The 18261-nt window shown below is 48.2% G+C and overlaps 1 protein-coding gene and 1 long non-coding RNA gene across 3 annotated transcripts in view; one reads left to right on the top strand and one right to left on the bottom strand.

The window, feature by feature from the left end:
• The window catches only part of SH3PXD2B (SH3 and PX domains 2B), a 100607-nt gene that overhangs the window by 565 nt on the left and 81781 nt on the right, over positions 1 to 18261 (top strand). The gene's annotated exons all lie outside the window — the stretch shown is intronic.
• On the bottom strand, positions 3854 to 16984 carry LOC140632276 (uncharacterized). Its single transcript, XR_012029793.1, has 3 exons — positions 16845 to 16984; positions 14947 to 15083; positions 3854 to 11134 (listed from the first exon to the last, which is right to left on the bottom strand). It is a non-coding gene; the product is annotated as an uncharacterized lncRNA (long non-coding RNA).

Below are 18261 nucleotides of genomic sequence, written 5' to 3' on the forward strand. Positions count from 1 at the left end.
CAGGTAGCCCCTCCAGGGATCGCCAAGTTTGGCGTCGTCCTTTTGGAGCATCCAGCCTGAGCGATCTCAGAGAATGGGTCCTTTGAGTGCCCGCACCGTGAAAAGATTAAAAAAAAAAAAGAAAAAGTCCCTGCCCTCTTGCTCCAGTAACTTCTGTTTAAAAATGTAGGAAAGTTTTCTCCTGGTACCTCCCTCTGTAAAATGAGAATCTTGTTTAGAGCTGGTGAGGACTTGAGAAAATGGGCCAGTACCCTCATTTTGCAGATGGGAAGGCTGAGGCTCAAAGAAGCTGCAGGTTCTAGAACATGGGAGCTGCATTCAGGCCTTCCTTGCCTCTGGAACGTGTTCCAGGGGGCGGTAACCCCCACTTGGGAAGTGGATTCTGCAGCAGTTTAGGACCTGAATCTGGGTTCAGGGGGGCCCTGGGATCACCTTAGAGATTTTGGGTGGAGGGATAATGGGTCTGTGGGATGTTGGGCCCAGGTGAGGCCTTGGGGAGGCCTCCTTACTGGAGGGAAGGGGACTATGGTGTCTCTGGTGGTGAGAAGGGGGCAGTGGCAGCGCCTAGCTGCAGAGAAGTTAACCAGGAAGGAAAAAAAGAGCAAGAGGGAGGGAAAAAATCCTAACAAAGAAGTGTAGAACAATGAATAGCAAAGGGCGTTGGCTGGCTAAATTCAGCTCCTTGGCCTCCCTGCAAGTCTCCTCTGGATCTATTTTCTTATGAGCCTCATTCTTATAAAGCAGATCTACATGCCCTCCATGAATAGCCTATAAAACCTGAAAGGAGATAACCGGAATCCACTCTGCACTCTCCACGAGAAAGGGTGTGCTGTGTGAGTCCGTATTGTTATTGGCTGCGCAGCCAGTTATTCAGCCCTTAGCCAGGCGGTGGGAAGCTATTTCCTGGACCTGTGGCATCTTTAAATAGAGTGAAGTTTCCCTTGATTCCACAGCAGAGCTAAATTGTCTTTTTTTGTTGTTAACTGTTTCAAATGCTGCCAAATCTTGGTTTCTTGTTTGAGCTTGTTGAGTGTGTAACTGAGTTGCCTTTTTGGTATGAAGACAGTTTTCACCAACATGGCAACAAGATGAGTCTAAAATTCTCCATGCCTCCTCCCACCCAATCTGTGAGTGGGCAGAACCAGAATAGATACAGCCACCACAAACTGGGCATCATCATCCACTAACTCTCTCCTGCCCGTTCCCAACACACACGTAGGAGACTGAGGTTCTTGAGCCCATTTGACAGATGAGGAAACCGAGGCTGAGGAAAATGAGGTCCTATGCCTGAGATCACAGTCCCGGACAGAGCAAAGATGTCAAACCAAGTCTTTTGGACCCCAAAAAGTGGGGTTCCACTAGACCCTGCCACTTCCTAGATCCCATACCTTCATAGTTTCCTTAAGCAAAGTCCCCTTAAGAACCAGGAAGTCTGACATCATTTGTGATCACCCTGTGGCTTTTCATTCTCTGCTTAGTCAGATTCATCCCTGCCAGCTTTTTGAAGGTTCTGCAGCTTTAAGGGGCATCTTGCTTAGCTTTCCATCACTTTTTAGGGGCCCCTTGAAACAAATTAAAATACAGATTTGGGTTGAAATCTTGGCCTCCACTTGGTAGCTGTGTAGCCTTTCCGAGCCTCAGTTTTCTCATCTGTACCTGGGGGTAATGGTGCCCACTTCCTAGAAGGAGGGACCACATGACACCAGGGCTGTTGTTGTGCCTTAGCTGTTAGAGCCTGCCTCTCTGCTCCATGGCTTCCATGTCACTTGGATTGGGAATGTGCCAAAAGTCACATGTGGAGAGATTTCACCAAAAACTTGTTTTTCTGCATGTGGGTTTAGTTATCCTTGTGACTCATGGGGGCTCTCTCCCTTGTATCCAGCCGTTTGGTTTCATCAGATGAAGAGGGGCGATGGGTTGAACTGAAGCCTGAGGCATCCATAGGAACGGGGCAGATTTCATGCCATGATAGCAGAGGACCTGAACCCACTAGAAACTGCCAGTGCCTCCTTCTCTTGTTCTCGAGACATATCCAGCCCACCACTCTGGAAGAAATGGAGGTCACTGTTGGTGTGTGCCTAGACTTCCATCCCACTTGATATCCCTTCCTCTGAACCTGGCCCAGCCACCCTGGAGAGAAAGCATGGCGAGGGGAGTGAGACAGTCCTGAGCTCTGCCATTTCCTGCTGTGTGACATTAGGCAGGTTGATATATCTCTCTGAACTCCATCTTCTATAATCTTCAAGCTGTAAATGTTGTTCCTTCCCTCTGGGGCAGAATTTCTCAGCCTCAACACTGTTGACATTCTGAGCCAGATCATTCTTTGCTATGCGGGGCTGTCCTGAGCATTGTAGAATGTTTAGCAACATCTCTGGCTTCTACCCACTAGGTGCCAGTAGCATCCCCCTCCTGAATTGTGACAACCAAAATTATCTCCAGACATGTCCCCCAGCAGCGAAATCACACATCTCTACCCTCCACCCCATGCCCGGTGCCGGAACCACTGAGTAAGAATATACAGATCCATGACAGGAGAATTCTGTTAACCATGCCCCCTAGTTTTCCACTACCCCCTCCCCATTTGCAGCTACCTTGGCTACCGCCTGTTCATCACTCAGCTGCCTTAGAAGGAACAGGTCACAGGTACTATAGATGTCATGGAGAACTGCACCTGAGCTCAGGGCTGAGTCACCTGTTCCCCCTGAAATGATATCTTCTCCATGATCAGGGTGGCATCCTCTCCATGCCAACCCCACCCTCCTTCACCTGTGGGCATAGACATCGTCAGTGGGCCCAGGGGCAGAGGCACAGGCCAGGTCTGAAGAATGCAGGGGTAGAAATTCCCAGGACCTCCGAGATCCCAACAGTTGGGTAAGGGTTATTGTAGATGATAATATGATTTGGAGAGGCTCCCCTGAAGCCGCCTCCTTCTATCAGAGGCAGGAAGATTGAAGGCTCAGGGAGCTGTTCCCCTTTCATGCTAGCACCTTTCCTTTCCCAGAGCCCAGGGCTTTCTGAATGAATGGAAAGGGGGCTTTCAAGTGTGATGGCCTGGGGAGACCCTCCCTGGCTGGGTTATCTTCTGGCTTGAAGAGAGAAGGAAGTGCTTGCTCTCTGTAGGTTTTGCAGGATCACCCCATTTCCTGCACTGGAGTGGGATATACAGAAGCCTTGGATTTAGAAGAGAGTCCCTGGCTGCAGGAGCCAAGCTTGCTCTGTCTTGAGATCTTTCGACGTTAGGAGGAGCAAGATGGTAGTAGTAGTTACAGCAGCAGTAATCATAATGGCTGAAATTTGATCAGTTGTTGTGGGCCAGGCACTGGATTAAGCTCTCTGTATAATTTAGTCGGCACAACAGTCCTTTAAAATAAGTCTTTTTTCACTATATTAATACACTACTTCAGGTATACAAATACATAAAATCAAATAACTATCCACCATCCAGCTCTGTCAGATGTTCACATTTTACCATGTTTCAGATCACTATTTTTTGTTTTTTAAGAAATAAAACATGGCAGATGCAAAGCCCCTGTGTATCCTCCCTAACTCTCCCCCCACCCCAAAATGAACCAGTGTCCTGCATTTGGTGTTTATCATTCCCATGCATTTTCAAAAATAGGTTATTAGATCTACTAGATAGACTTTTTTTTCTTCCAACAGCTTTATTGAGGTATAATGTACATGCCATAAAATTCACTCCTGTTAAGTGTATGGTTTGCTGATTGTTTTAGTGAATTTTTTTTAAAGATTTTTATTTTATTTATTCATGAGAGACAGAGGCAGAGACATAGGCAGAGGGAGAAGCAGGCTCCCTCTGGGGAACCCGACGTGGGACTCGATCCCAGGACCTCAGGATCATGACCTGAGCCAAAGGCAGATGCTCAATCACTGAGTCACCCAGGCATCTCTGTTTTCGTGAATTTATAGAGCTGTATGACCACCACTGCATTCCAATTGTATAATCTTTGTATCACCCCCAAAGAGATCCCTGGGACTTGTCTGCAATCAATCCCTATCCCACCCCAGCCCTACACACTTTTTAATGTTTTTATCTTTTTAGCACTGCCCCAAATCATGTATTGAGTGTTTTAAAACTATATAAAGACATCCTTTTGAGATCTATGCTGATACATGTGGCCCCAGTTCATTTTAAGTGCTATTTAATATTCCATTTATATATACTACTATTTATCCTAGTTTCTGTTGGGGACTTTCAGGGTGTCCTCAGCGCTACAGACCCAGGCAGCTGCTTCCTGCACATGTACCTATGATGGGGTTGCTGCGTTGTCCCCTTTACATTTATAGGCCATGGAGCAGTGTCTGTGCATCCCTTTGCTGTGTGTCCTTACTAATATCCTGAATGGTCGGACTTTTCGTTTTGGCCAATCAGCTGGGTACAGAGTAGGATCTCTTGGTGGTGTTCGCATCTCCCAGCTCACTGGCCAGGTTGAGCATCTTTTCCTACCTCCATGGGCTGTTAACATTTCCTCTTCTGTGAATTGCCTGTTTTATCTTTTGCTCCTTTCTCAGTATATTGAGTTATTTGTCTTCTAGTAATTGGTACGATTTCTTTACACAGGCAAGATCCTAATGCTTTAGCCAGTTACCTTAGCTCTCTCACTCTTCCTTTAAGATTGGAGGCTCAGAGAGAGGAAGGCTTGTACCTGAGGTCACACAGCAAGGAGTAGTGGCATAGGGATGGAGCCAGATGCATACATGGTCTGGGAGAGGTGGCAGCCCTGTGATTCCACCCCTGCACCAAGCAGCCTCAGGTGTGTCACCTACCTTCTGGATCCTAGTTTCCCCGTCCTGGCCCTTTACTCATCTCACTGCTCCCTCAGCCTAGAAGGATGCAGCACAGGCAGCCGCCAGCCCTCATCATTCTCACCCCGGGAAGCTCTGAGTTGATTGTGCCCCCGGAGTGATGGGGTGATAGACCCTGTGCCACCAGCCTTGAAACCTCCTTCCACTAGGAGCCCCTTAGCCTCCTTCCACTAAGGTCGCCACTCTGAGCCATTGAGTTTTGCAAGGTAGATCACACCCTTATCAGGTATTACCAGCATGCTCATATCAGTCTATGGGAAGCCTCTGGCTGGCGAGCTCAGTGGTCTGGAACAAAGTGTGAACCTGCTACCCAGATTAGCTGCATTCTCTTTCCAGCTACCAGTTACCTGGCACCCCTTCTTTTGCAGAAACACACAGGGCAGAGCAACAAACTTGGGCATTAGGAATAAACATGGCCTTGGCTGACTCAACCCCCAGTCTTAGTTTCAGCATCTGTAGAATGAGTCGTGTCTTCTCAGACTGTTGTGTGCTTTTTAGATAATGTATACACTCGATCTGTACTCCGTGCCTTCTGCCAGAGGGATAAATGCCAGCTACAAGCACATTTCTTTCATGATGAAAAGATCTGGCTCTGAGTCCTCCTCAAGCCCTTCTGAGCTGGGTGACCTTGTAGACGAACCACCTGAGGGTTTATAAAAAGGGAGCAGAAGGGTGCAATAGTACTTATCTATAAGTGTAGGGCAATGGTGAAGGTTAATTCAGGTCACCCGATACTCAGCCTGGTGCATAATGTAGAAAAGGCCCTTCATCAATGGTAGTAGTCTTGAAAAATAACATTGGCAATAATAATAGCCATGATCCAAATCTATGCCTCTTTCCTACCTGCTGCTGTGAGGCCATGCTATATGTTCTCCATGCTCTTTCATTCAGGAGGCATTTATAGGGTGCCGGCTCCAGGCTGGACACCCTGCAGCTTCTGGCATAGGCCCTCAAGCAAGGCTGAGCCTTCCTATCTATCTGCCAGTGGGTTCTTCTCATGCACCCTGTCTGTGTCACAGAGTAGTGCACTAGGTAAGGCATTAAGGCCCCTCGGGTAAGGTGGGTTTTTTTTTTTTTTTAATTTTTTATTTATTTATGATAGTCACACAGAGAGAGAGAGAGAGAGGCAGAGACACAGGCAGAGGGAGAAGCAGGCTCCATGCACCAGGAGCCCGACGTGGGATTCAATTCTGGGTCTCCAGGATCGCGCCCTGGGCCAAAGGCAGGCGCCAAACCGCTGCACCACCCAGGGATCCCTTTTTTTTTTTTTTTTTTTTTTTTTTTTTTTTTTTTTTTTAAATGACTGTTGCTTTCTTTGAGTGAAAAACAGTGGACTTTTAAAAAAAAAGAAAAAAGAAAAACAGTGGACTTTATCAGTTGCCTTGTACCATTTTGATCCCTCTGGCCCTTGGATGCAGGAGATATCAGCCTGCTTCTTACACTCTGGGCTCCTGCAGCTGTGTCAAGATCAAGGCAGGTGGAGCTATCATATCTTCAGATCACTTACATGTTACTTTAGTTCAGACTTTAAATCTTTGCTATTCCATGCTTCTGGTGAGCAGAGAAAGTATACCAGACAGTCTGGGTTCAAATCCCTGGTCTGTCACCTACTGGCAATGTGACTTCAGACAAATGACTTACCCTCTCTGCACCTCTATAAAATGGGAATAGTAACAGTTCCCATTTCATAGGACTGACGGGAGGATTAAATGGGCCTATCATAAAGTAAGGGCTCCTTCCCCATGAGCTGTATTAGGAACATATAAACATAGTATCGTTTATGGTAGTAAAAAGTCAGTAACCACTTAAACTCCCATCAGTGGAGAACAAGATAAATAAAATGCACTATATCCACATGGGAGGATACCATCAAGATGATAAAAATGTATTCTATCTTCTGTCATGGGAATATTAAATAGTAAAAGCTGGTTGCAAAACAACATGCTCAGGCTGATTCCCACCTGATTACAAATGAAGGATGAAAATATGTGTCTGTATAAGCATAGAAAGATAGCTGATAAAATATGTCACTTTCTTTTCCTTTTTTTTTTCTCGTCTGTGCTTTCTATTTTCCAAATGTTCTGCAGTGAACACATATTCCTGTTTTTAGTGAAAATAAAAAAACAGCAAATGCTCATTTTAAAAAAAGAAGCAGTGCCAAGCTGTGGGTGGCTTCAGCCAGGTTCCCACATCCTGCTGCCCCATCCTGTCCCGAAGCAGTGGGATTCTCTAGCTCCTCGGAGAGCCTGTCCTTCCCATGTAGGCGCTGGCCTCAAAGACTTCCCCCACTCCTGCTGTAGAGGGAGGTCTCTGGATGCAGCTTTCCAGTGTGAGAGCCCAAGAAGTGGAAAGAAGTGAGTTTAAAATACCTCGAGGGAAGGCCTGGACAGATGCTTTTCTAGTTAAAATGCTGCTTGCTCAGCAGGTCCAGGTCTTCCCACAACGCCTGCAGCTGAGGAGGGTTGGAAAGAATTGCAGGCCTGAGTCCTGTGGCCTACACTGAGGCCATAGGACACTAGAAAGGTCATCCAGATTAGAGGTAGGCCCCACACCCCGCTCCCTGGGTGTTCATACATTCACCTTAGCCCACCCAGAGGTGTACAAGGGTCAGCTCCAAGTACAGTTAGTCATCACACTGCCAGAAAAATACTAAAGGACCAGACCATTCATTGTACTTGTGAATATCTAGAACACTCATATCCTGATGGCAAGTGGTATGTGCTTTTTTCCTGGGAGAAAGGGCTGCGGCATGGGGAACAGTCTTGTTTTGTGTGACTCCATTTTTTCCCTTCCCCTTGGAGATGAAGGCCAGCTGTGGGTCACTGTAGCTGCAAGAAGGAGAGAGCCACTAGCCAAGTGATCCTGTCAGCATGGTGGGTGCAAGCAGTGAGTCATAGGCAACCATCCCTGGCTGAAGGAGAGAAGACGAGGCTTATTAAGAAGGCCGTGTGTCTGGAGGGTTGTGAGTGTGGCTTCTGCGCTGGGTTCTAGGCTGATTCTGTCATTCACTCGCTCTTGGCACTGACCCTTCTCTGGGAAATGGGTGGCTTTGGTGGCTTTGCAAATTAAATGAGCTTGTGTGCAGAATGCCTGAGGACAGTGCTGCTGGGACAGTTGTCCTTGGAGCTTCCCAGCTTGGGGTAAGGCCCAGAAACTGGGGCCCTGCGGTCCTTTCCCTGGAGTGCTGGTAGGCAGGCTTAGCCAGACGCCTGGTGGAACTGGCTTCGCTGCCCCCGCCTGACATGGGAGCTGCCTGATGTAATAGACCCGGGAAGCCCAGTGTCTCACAGTGCGTCATGGGCAGGGGCTGGTGTGGCTCACTCCTCTGGGGCTCTCCTGGGAGCCCACAGGGCCCAGCTTTATCATATGCTTGTCATTCCTCCACCCTCTTCTCCAAACTGCAGAGTGTTTTCCTCCTGGGCTTGCTGGGCTTGCTGGCTCAGATGCAAGCCTACAGGTGGGCAGGGAGCTCACTCCCAGGACCATCTTCAGGTACTGAAGGGAGAAGGGACTGGTGGTGCATCTTGTGTGCAGGTGGGCAGAGCTCTACCACATGCTTCTGCAGGCCTATTTCAGACCATCCCAGGGCTTAAGGTTGCCAGATTTACCAAATTTAACAGGACGCCCAGTTAAATTTGAATTTCAGATAAACATGTGATATTTGAGACATACTCACTCTGAAATTATTCATTGCTTATTTGAAATTCAAATTTCACTGGGCATCCTGTACTTTGGCAATTCTACTAGAACCACCACTTTCAACAACAACCACCACCACAACCAAGAAACCTTTGGACTTTGTAATAGTGACAACGTTTCCTGAGAATTCACTGAACAAATACAAATCCCTCCAGGGGCCAGGCACTTGGAAGTGCAGGGATGATCTGCAGATACACAAACCAGGAATTCAGCCTTCAAAGGAGGTCAGTGTCCTGAGAGTCACAGGCAGGGTGTTTCAGAGCTAGCCTGGAACTTGGGGAATAAGCAGAAGCCTGTGCACTTGGGTTCTGGGGAAGTTGGACTTGGACAAGGCAGCATGCGGTGGAGGTGAGCCAAAGCTGATCACAAAGCTGAGGAGGGATGCTGCAAGTGGAGAGGGAAGGGGATTTCAGGCCGAGAACAGGAGGGCAAAGAAGTGGAAACCCCAATATGTGGTATGTTTGAAAGAAGCAGGAGTGGTTTGAGTGATGGAAATGAAGCCTGATGTGTGGGGGCCAGGAGCTCCGGAGTGGGCCGACAGCCACAGAATAGAAAGCATGGACCCTACCCTCAGGAAGGTCACAGCTTCCGTGCACAGGGGCCGGGGCTGGGGCCCAGACGTGTCCAAGAGAAATCCTGGAGTAGTTGGAGAGCTGGTCCCTGGGGCCCTTCCGCTGGTGGGCCTTCCACAGGAAAACAGAGGGGGGTGGAGCACAGACAAAGTGTGGGAGGCTGGAGGGAGAGAGCACCTGTCCACAGAAGGGCTGCATGCAGACAAAGATGAAGCTGGGGCAGGAGAGGTAAGAGAGAAAGAGGAGACTGGGAGAGCCAGTAGGAGTTCTGAAGTTTGGGAAGGATTAAATAACTCCAGACCTATCTTGTTCTCAAAGCTTAATAATAATTTACTATGACTCTTCTAGAATGGGTATCATTTATCTGAATGCTTCTTATGTGCTCAAGGCTTTCCATACTTTGGATCCCTGAATCTGCTCAGCACCTCTGTGAGATGCAAATGACAGAAATGACCCTCGCTAATTTAAGCCACAGGGAACATATGGAAAGCTGACTCTGGGCAGAATAGGGGTGGGGAAATGACTTGGCCAGCTGGAGCCAGGGCAGAGGAGCTGCCAGGGGGCATCAGAGCATCACCAAAGGTGAGCAGCTGCTCCATCCCTCCGTCCTTGGGTCCCTCAAGAGTTCAGTTCTAGGAAGAGAGAGTCTGATTGGTGCAGCCAGATCCCCCTACCATCCTTTGGCCCAGCAAGTGCCAGGTATTGGGATAGGTAGTCCCCCTAGGTTGCATGTAGCGGGAGAGATAGTCACTGGAGATCCAGAGTACTGTTGCTGGAAGAAAGAGCAGGTGGAAGCAATCAATGTCTGCTATGTGGGTCCTGTTATTAGCCCATTTTGCAAGTAGGGAAACCGAGGCTTGGAAAGGCGGACTAATTTGCCCACAATCACACCCACTTCTCTGCCTCTCATTGACTAGAAGCTTATAGTCAGCTATCTCCCTGGGGGTGAAGGAAACCGTGGCCATAAGGCACATAAGGATAATATTTTCTAGTCTGCTTAATTAAGCAGAATTGCATGGACCCCTTGGCCACTGCATTGGCAAAGAAAGCCAGAAACCCACGCAGCGGCGTCACCGTTTCCTCCTCCCCAGCCAAGGTGTGAATCAGCAGCCTTTGGCTTCGGGCCACCCTTGGCTGGCAGTCCGTTGCACAGATGTGGGTTTACTGTCTGCCCCAGGCCAAGCCTGGCCCCAAGCTGGAGAGAGGCTAAGATAGCCAGGCAGCTTTTGTCCCTGTGGAGATCACCATCTGTTTGGAAGGCGTCACAGCAATAGGGCCATAATGAGGCCTGGCGTGGGGCTCTGGGAACAGGTAGGGGTCTGAGACCTGGGCTGCCCCTTCCTCACTAGGACAGAGAGGTATGCTCTGGAGAGGGAATGCAAACTAGTAGAGGAGTTCTCAACATGAGTAGAGTTCAGAGGGCCCTGAACTTGGAAGGGGAAAAGTTCAGCTTTATTTTCATCAACCGCTGACTGTAATTTAGCATTGCCTTCCATTGTGAATGAGGGCAACAACCTTTAGTGATATTCATAATACCTGAGACTTTGTCACCAATAGAAATTCCCCTCTGTTGCGGGGGGGTGGGGTGATGGGGTCACTGGGTGATGGGCATTAAAGAGGGCACTTGATGGAATGAGCACTGCATGTTGTATGCAACTGATGAATCAGTACATTCCACCCCAGAAACTAATAATACACTGTATGTTAACTAAATTGAATTTAAATTAAATTTTTTTTAAAAAGAAATTCTGCTCTATTTTTATATCACCTTACAGCTATGGCATGGATCCCAAAGCTCATTTATCATCTGCTAGTAGTAAGTAGATCATTTACTAGTTCAGAACTGTGATGCTACTCAACCTACCACTAGATTTCATTATTGCATTAATAAAGGGATACTTATATTCACCGTTTCGTTTCTGAAACATTTTTATTATAATTCAGTATAATGTTTCATTTAGAATTCTGCATGCTTTATTTTATTAATTTTAAATCATTCTGAGAAGTGGTCCATAGGTTTCATGAGGTTGTCAAGGGGTCTGTGGCACCAAAAAAGAAAGAAAGAAAGAAAGACTTCTGGGTAGAAGTTTCCAACCTTGGGTTTGGAAGCCAGATGGCATGGGTTTGACCTGGCTCTGCTGTTACCAGGGGCATGACCTTGAGTGAGCATCTTAACTTCTGTACACCTCAGTTTCTTAATCTGTAAAAATGAGAGGAAGGATAGTACCTACCATGGGTTGTGTCACATAAAGGGTTTAGAGAAGTGCCTAGCACATGAAAGTGCTGGATAGTTACCCACTAGTATTATCTTTATCATCATCCCTCTCAACACTACTTGCCATGATAAGCAACTCAAATGATATGACTCAGGTGGTCTGGCATGACCACACATAGAGAGAGATGCTCAAAATGGACTAGCCCAGGGTGCGCCCCATGAAATTTAAAGCAATCTTCCCAGAAGATTTATACATTTGGATATTCAGCAGTATGGTAATTAAAACAATATTGAAAAGAACCTTGATGTTTCTCATTGGAGGTATGATTAGATAAATGATCTATGACCTTCGGTGGACTATGGAGGGTCCTTTAGAGATGGTTTGTTCAAAGAGTTTTTCATGAAATGGGAAATGCTCACCATATAATGCAAGTGAAAAAGACAACTTAATGTATACAATGGGATCTTAATTTCAAAAAGTATTTCAATGTATAGGAAAGAGTCTGGGGAAACAATATGCCCAAAACATGGCTTCTGGTGGTGAAATGTGGACAGTTTTAAGACTACTTTTTACCAGCCAGACAGAACAAGTTACTTGGCCTCCCTATGCTTTATTTGCTCCACTGCAGAATGGGAGCAGCAGTACAAGGCAGCCTCCTAGGAAATACATCTAGACTGTTGGTTGCTGTGAGGAATTTTATTGTTTTGTATTGCATTATATTTTTGTGTATTATCTCATGTTTCTCTGGGGAGAAGGACAGTGTAGTATAGTGGAGACAGGAAAGCTTCCAGGAGGGAGGGAGAAGGAGAGAGCCTGAATCTCTTATTTTCTTTTGTCCTATCTCAGGGACTTGTGTGTGAAGCATGAGAAGCTGGCAGAAAATGTCTACATAGGGACTCCAATTGAGGCTGGGCAGAATAGTCTCTGCCAGGTGAGCCCAGCAGGACGTGGACACAGGGATGGCCAAGGACACTCCCAGAACCTGACCATTCAGAATCACATACACTTTTTGCAGGAATAGAGGCTCCTTGGGTATACGAAGCTTGGAACCCACTTCTGCAGCCACCCTACTTCTGGTGTAGGAATCCCTCTTGCCTTATGACACGTCTAATAGGTGGCCATCCTCAGGGTCTCAGGGACCACATTCTCATCTTGTTCTTTCCTCCTCCATATCCCCAAGCCCAGTAGGACAAGATGAGGCTGGGCTTAGGGGTAGAGGCAGTTGTTTGGGGAGCATCCTGGACTGGTTCATTTCTTTCTACCTGTCACCGAACCAGGGCACTCAACTTTGATGTGGAGCCTCCCAGTTTCCCAACCCCATTGCGGTGCCCATACACTGGGGCTAGTCCTCTGTTGACTTTTCTTCTCTCCCACCAGGCCTGAATCCCTCATAGTCCAGGGCCTGACTCAGAACAGATGCCAAGTGTGTTCCTTGAATGAAACCATGACTGCCTAGGCCCTCTCTATCCCAAGATCCCGTGATTCTAGGGTGATAGCCACTGACATCGTTCAGCTAAGACAGATTCCTCGTGATGACCTCTTGTTGGCACCAGACTGAGCATTGTGTCATAGTTGTTGAAGCACACGCTTTGGAGGCAGCCAGACCTGGATGTGATTTGTGGTTGTGTCACTTTTTAGTTATGCAATTTTGGGTGGGTTACTTAACCTTTCAGAACCTCTGTATCTTCTTCATCTATAAATGGAGGAGTCATCTCAGTACATGACACATAATAAAGTAATCGTGATTCTTAGTCTAGTCCACTGGAAACAGAAGGACTCCTCCAGGCCCCTGGGATGCTATTAGGTTGAACCACATGAAATTTGTCAATTTGTTACCCGTACAAATAACAGTTAAACTTGGTTCACCCTAATGATCTGGTTTTGATTGGGGTCTAAGGAACCCAGTCTCCTTATGTGGAAGGGGTTTTGATGTCTATCTCTAGACCAGGCATCTTGCTGACATCCCATTATCCCCTTCAACAGCCCTGAGAGACAGGAAATACTATTAGCATCCCTGTTTTACAGGGGGAAAATTGAGGCTCCTGAGTGAGTAGCTTGTTCAAGGAAGTGTTAGAGCCAGGATTAGAACCCACATCAGTCCAGCTCAGAATCCGTGTGGTTGGCACTGTTGCTGTCTTGAGGTTGGGCTGCCTGTTCTGTGTGGTGTGGGGCCTCGCCGGGGGGCTGGGAGAGCTCCCAGCATTCCCTGGGGCCCCCAGCCCAGCAGCTGGGAGCTGTAGACTGAGACTCCCTGAGAGGCTGCCAGTGGAACCCCACATTTCTGGCCCTAGTTTAGGCAGTCAGCTCCTATGGTATTCTGCTGCAGTGTCTTTGGCTTTGGTTGGGGGCCTAGAGGGTGACAGGAAGGTTTGGTGTCAGCTATCTTTCCAGACTTTAGGAGTGTTCTTCCCAAGCCTTCCTGTTCACTTGTTCAATCCAGGTCCTGGTATCCAGACTCTGGACCTGGGCCTGGAGTCCCCTGGTCCAGCCCTTGTCTACAGCCCCAACCAGACAGAGCCAAAATGGCCACTAGAGGCAGAAGACCAGGCATGGAGCCATTGCAGAAACTCAGGCTGGTGATTGTGTTGGTCTAAATTGAACAAGGCCATCGGCTTCTCTAGACTCAGTTACCCCGTCTATAAAATGGGGATGACAGTAAGTCCTGCCCCATAAAGGAACAAAGCCCAGTAGCATGGCTGGAAGTAAGGAAGTGCTCATTAAATGTGAATTGGTGTTGTTTTACTGTTTTTCATTAAGAGGGAACCACTGAGGGATTCTAAGGAGGAAGGGAATCTAGTCAGATGCTGTGTTTTAGAAATCTCTCTTTTGGGGTGAGCAGAGGGACAGGAGGACCTGGCAAGAACAGCCGCTGGCATCCAAAATGAGGTGGCCCAAAATGAGCTGGGGCTATGTGGTAGAGGAGATAGCCAGTGAGGAGGCAGCATGATCCAGTGGGGAAGGGAGGACCCAGGAGGAGAGCTGGTTGCTAGACTCCTTGCTCTGGCCTCTCTCCTATACCTTTCCAGCCACCCTGGCTCCCACCTCCTTCTCTTCTGAGCTCCTTCCCATCTTAGAAGTTCCAAGTCCATTTGACCTTGTTTTTAGAAGGTCCAGATTTGGGGGGGTCTTCCGATCTCTACCTGGTAGGATCAGGAATAGCCAGGCCTCTGCACACATTTCATCATCTTTGTACCCACCGACTCTAGACTGGGGGAAATGTAACAAAAACCATTTTTATTGAGTAGCTACTATGTGCCTGGTGCTGTGCCTAGAGCTTTGCATGCATTGAATCACTTGATCCTTACTGTCACCCCATGAGGTAGGCACCGCTATTACTCCCCTTTTACAGATGGAGAAGCAGGCTGAGATAGGACTTGCCCAGGCCCGTGCAGCTAGGAAGTCACAGGGCCACAGTTTGAACCCAGGCAGTGGGAGGGGCTGACTTGGGTTAAACTCTGAAGTTTTAACAAGCACCCCCAAGTGTACTGTGCAACCAGGTTTGAGAACCTGTCAGGGATGGTAAGCATGATTGGGGTCATACACTGGTTTATGAGCTCATTTAATCTCTACGATAGAGAGCTCCTACTGCTCACAGCATTGCCTTTGGCTTCCCCTGTATGGCTGCATTTACTTACCACAACAGTTACTGACTGAAGTCAGTCACCTGGCTGGTAAGTGGTAGAGGCAGGATTCTCGGCTCTGCTGTTCTTAGGAGCCAGGAGAAGTGAACACAGTCACTAATGGTCCACATGCTCATCTTTCACGTGGTCATCTTGGGTAGGAATGGGCATTCAGAAGTAAAATAAAACTGAGTTCAAATTTTGGCATCCATCATACATTAAAATTCAAAAAAAAAAAAAAATTTTGGCATCCTCCTTAACTAGCTACATGGGTTTGGGCCAGTGACCTAACGTCTTTGAATGTCAGTTTTCTCTGCCATGAAATGGGTGGATGATGGGGTTCATTCCGTAGGATTTCCTGAGAGCAGAGTGTTGGGGATTTAATAAGATTCGGTGTTGGTCCTCATTCAGAAAACTCCTACTCATCCTTAAGATCCAGTGCAATTGTTTTTTTCATCTGGAAAGCCTCTAAGTGCCCTCTGCAGAATGGGCCCTTTTCTCCCCTGTGCCCCTACAGTGGCTACAGAGTACTTCTTAGGGGGTGTGTGGCCATGAGAAGATTCTACTAATGTCTTCTCTATTGAGAACCCCCTATGTTCCAAGCACTGTGCTGGACCCTTTAGTTAAGAGCTGAGAACTATCTAACCATGTGCACTGGTCTTTTCCCACCACATCACGCAGCTAGGGTTTAGATCTTGGCTCTGTTACATGATGATTCTGTGACCTTGGGTAAGCCAGTTACCCCTTCCAAGTCCAGATCTCATAACATAACGTAAATGAAGTACTTGGCACATCCCTGATCAGCCCAATCAAAATAATAATTTTGATTATTTTTCATTACTTGGGCAGCTTTACCCCTCCTGTCTGTATACCTCACACAGAGTGGGTGCTCACGTTGGACTGCCCAGTTCTCTCTAGGCGGCCCTGTTAACACAGGAGAGGCCCCAACTTGAAATCTCTCAGCTCTGTTTCCTGTATGGCCTCCGGGCTCCTCTGACGCCTGGCAGCCAGGGAGATCCCCACAAGCCCTAAGTGCCTGCCCTGGAGGCTTTCCTAGAAAGCCAGCCTTCAGGTTGGTTTCAGCAAGCCTAGGCTCCAGCTGCCAGCACCTCTGCTTGCCATTGGAAAGTTCCCCATGCTGCTTCGGGCCAGATGTGTGTGAGGACGTGTGTTGGCAGCCAGAGGCCCAGGCTGGAGCTGCACACCCGGGCCGGCGAGTGTTTCCACCAGTTCCTTGTCTCAGTGTAGAAGAATTGAGGTGGCCGGGCCAGCCTGGAAGTGGATTCTGCTGCCCACCATCTGGATAAGACTCTGGCAGTGACAGGAAGACAGGCTCCCAGGGTGGGCAGCTCTGTGTGTGGGCACACAAGTAGGGGACAGCTGATTGGGTTTTAAAGCATAACATTCCTGCCTTTTCCTTTTAACATAGCTTACCTCGAAAGATTTGAGTTGGCCCAGGGGAGACAGACTGTCTGAGCCTCCAGTGCCTCATCTCTATAATGGGATTATCCGTGACAGCACTGGAAGCTGCATATGGTCAGGCCATGTGTCAGGCGCCTGTCATGCATTAGTTCCTGTGATCCAACAAGCCAACCTTTGAAAGTAGATACTGTTCTCTCCATTTTACAGATGAGAAAATGGAGGCCCAGAGCCATGCATTGATTTACAAAATCATGCAGCAGCTTCAAGCTATAGAGTAGTCTAAAGCCAGTGCCTGTCTGTTTTTAATAACATTAAGGAGTGATTGGTGTGTGTGTGTGTGTGTGTGTGTGTTTATTTTTAATTTTTACTTGTGTGCAGTAAAATTCCCTTTTTGGTATAACATTCTGAGTTTTTATGCATGTGTGGTTTCTTGTGACCACCACCACAGACAGGATACAGAACAATTCCATCATCCCCTCCCTCAGGCTGACCTGACTCTTGAATTCAGTGGCAGATGCTTCCACTTGCACTTGAACTTGCATCTGTGGTGTTCTCTTTTTCTCTGTTGCCTGTTCTGAGAAGCCTAGGGGTGAGATGTGGACTTCTCTTCTGGGATCGGGCCCCATGCCTGCATTCTCCTCTGTCACAAAGCTGGTTCTGTTTCCAGTACCCTTGGCAGTTGAGCTGTCCATTCAGCCACTTCGGGAGCATTGTTACTCTCCAGACACAGAGAGCCTTGAGTGAGGTCACCTTGATTTATGACTGTGTGGCCCTGTGTTGGCTTTTTGTCTCGTTGCCTGCTTGCCTGTCTGTCTGTCCATGTGCCTTTTTGTCTTTTACCAGGTATTTCCCAAGAGCCAAATGTCACCAGGCACTGACAGGACCATGGTGCACCAGACAGAGGTGACCCCTGCCCCTCCAGGACTCCCAGGGGAGAGAAGGGGACAGACCAGCATACTCAGAGGCATGTGTACTGAGAGAGGGCAGCCCCAGTGGTTGTGGGAACCCAGAGAATGGGACCAGAGCCAGATTCAGGGTCTCCAGAGGCTTCCTCAGCTGCCATCTGAGAACTAAAGAGGTGCTAGACAAACAAAGGGAGAGATGTTCTGCCAAAGGCCATGGCATGTGCAGGGCCAGGAGGCAAGGGAGAGCCTGGCTGGGTCAGCATGGGAGGAGGCCCCCTAAACCCCACACCATGCTATTGTCGCCTTCCTTGACAAGGCTGAAAGCTCCAGAAGGGCGGGGGCTTCTGTCTTGTTCATGGCCACAGCCACAGCCCTTGGAAGGGAGCCTGGTACCCAGTAGGCACTCTGTATTTGCTGAATGCAAGGGTGGATGAACAAGCTGAAGTGTTTGAAGCAGAGAAGAGAGACACAATTAGATGTTGACTGGAGAGAGCACTCTGCTCTCCCGCCTCCCAGCCTGGCACCCCTCTGCCCACAGGGAGACAGAGACCCTCGGCTCCCCCTGCGCATTCACTGTGTACCCCTACGGATGAGGAACGGTGGGTACCCAGCCCTAAACCAGAACATCTTACCCACAGCCAGCACCACCAGCACTTGTATTTGGGCCCCATTCCAAGCATTAATTTAATTGAAAAAATTAGGAAAAAATGAAAAACTGGCAGACGATTGCTCCCCATGTGTCACTTGCCGTGAAGCCTGGGCTTGGTGATTCCTGACGATGAGGACAGAAAAGTTCTGGCCTGGGGCCAGGACACCTGAGGGCTGGCCTTTGGAGGAGACGGGACCTCAGAGGCTGAAGGGGCTAGGATTCTATCTGATGTCAGCTGCTCTTCCCAGCTGTGTGACCTCATGCGTGCCACGTCACTGCTCTGGGCCTAGGTTTCCTCCTCAGCCCTGAGGGTGGCTCTACCCTCCTGGCAGGCAGTTCCTGAGGACTGCACAC

Source organism: Canis lupus, chromosome 4 (genome assembly GCF_048164855.1).
Source record: "Canis lupus baileyi chromosome 4, mCanLup2.hap1, whole genome shotgun sequence".
Taxonomy (NCBI): domain Eukaryota; kingdom Metazoa; phylum Chordata; class Mammalia; order Carnivora; family Canidae; genus Canis; species Canis lupus.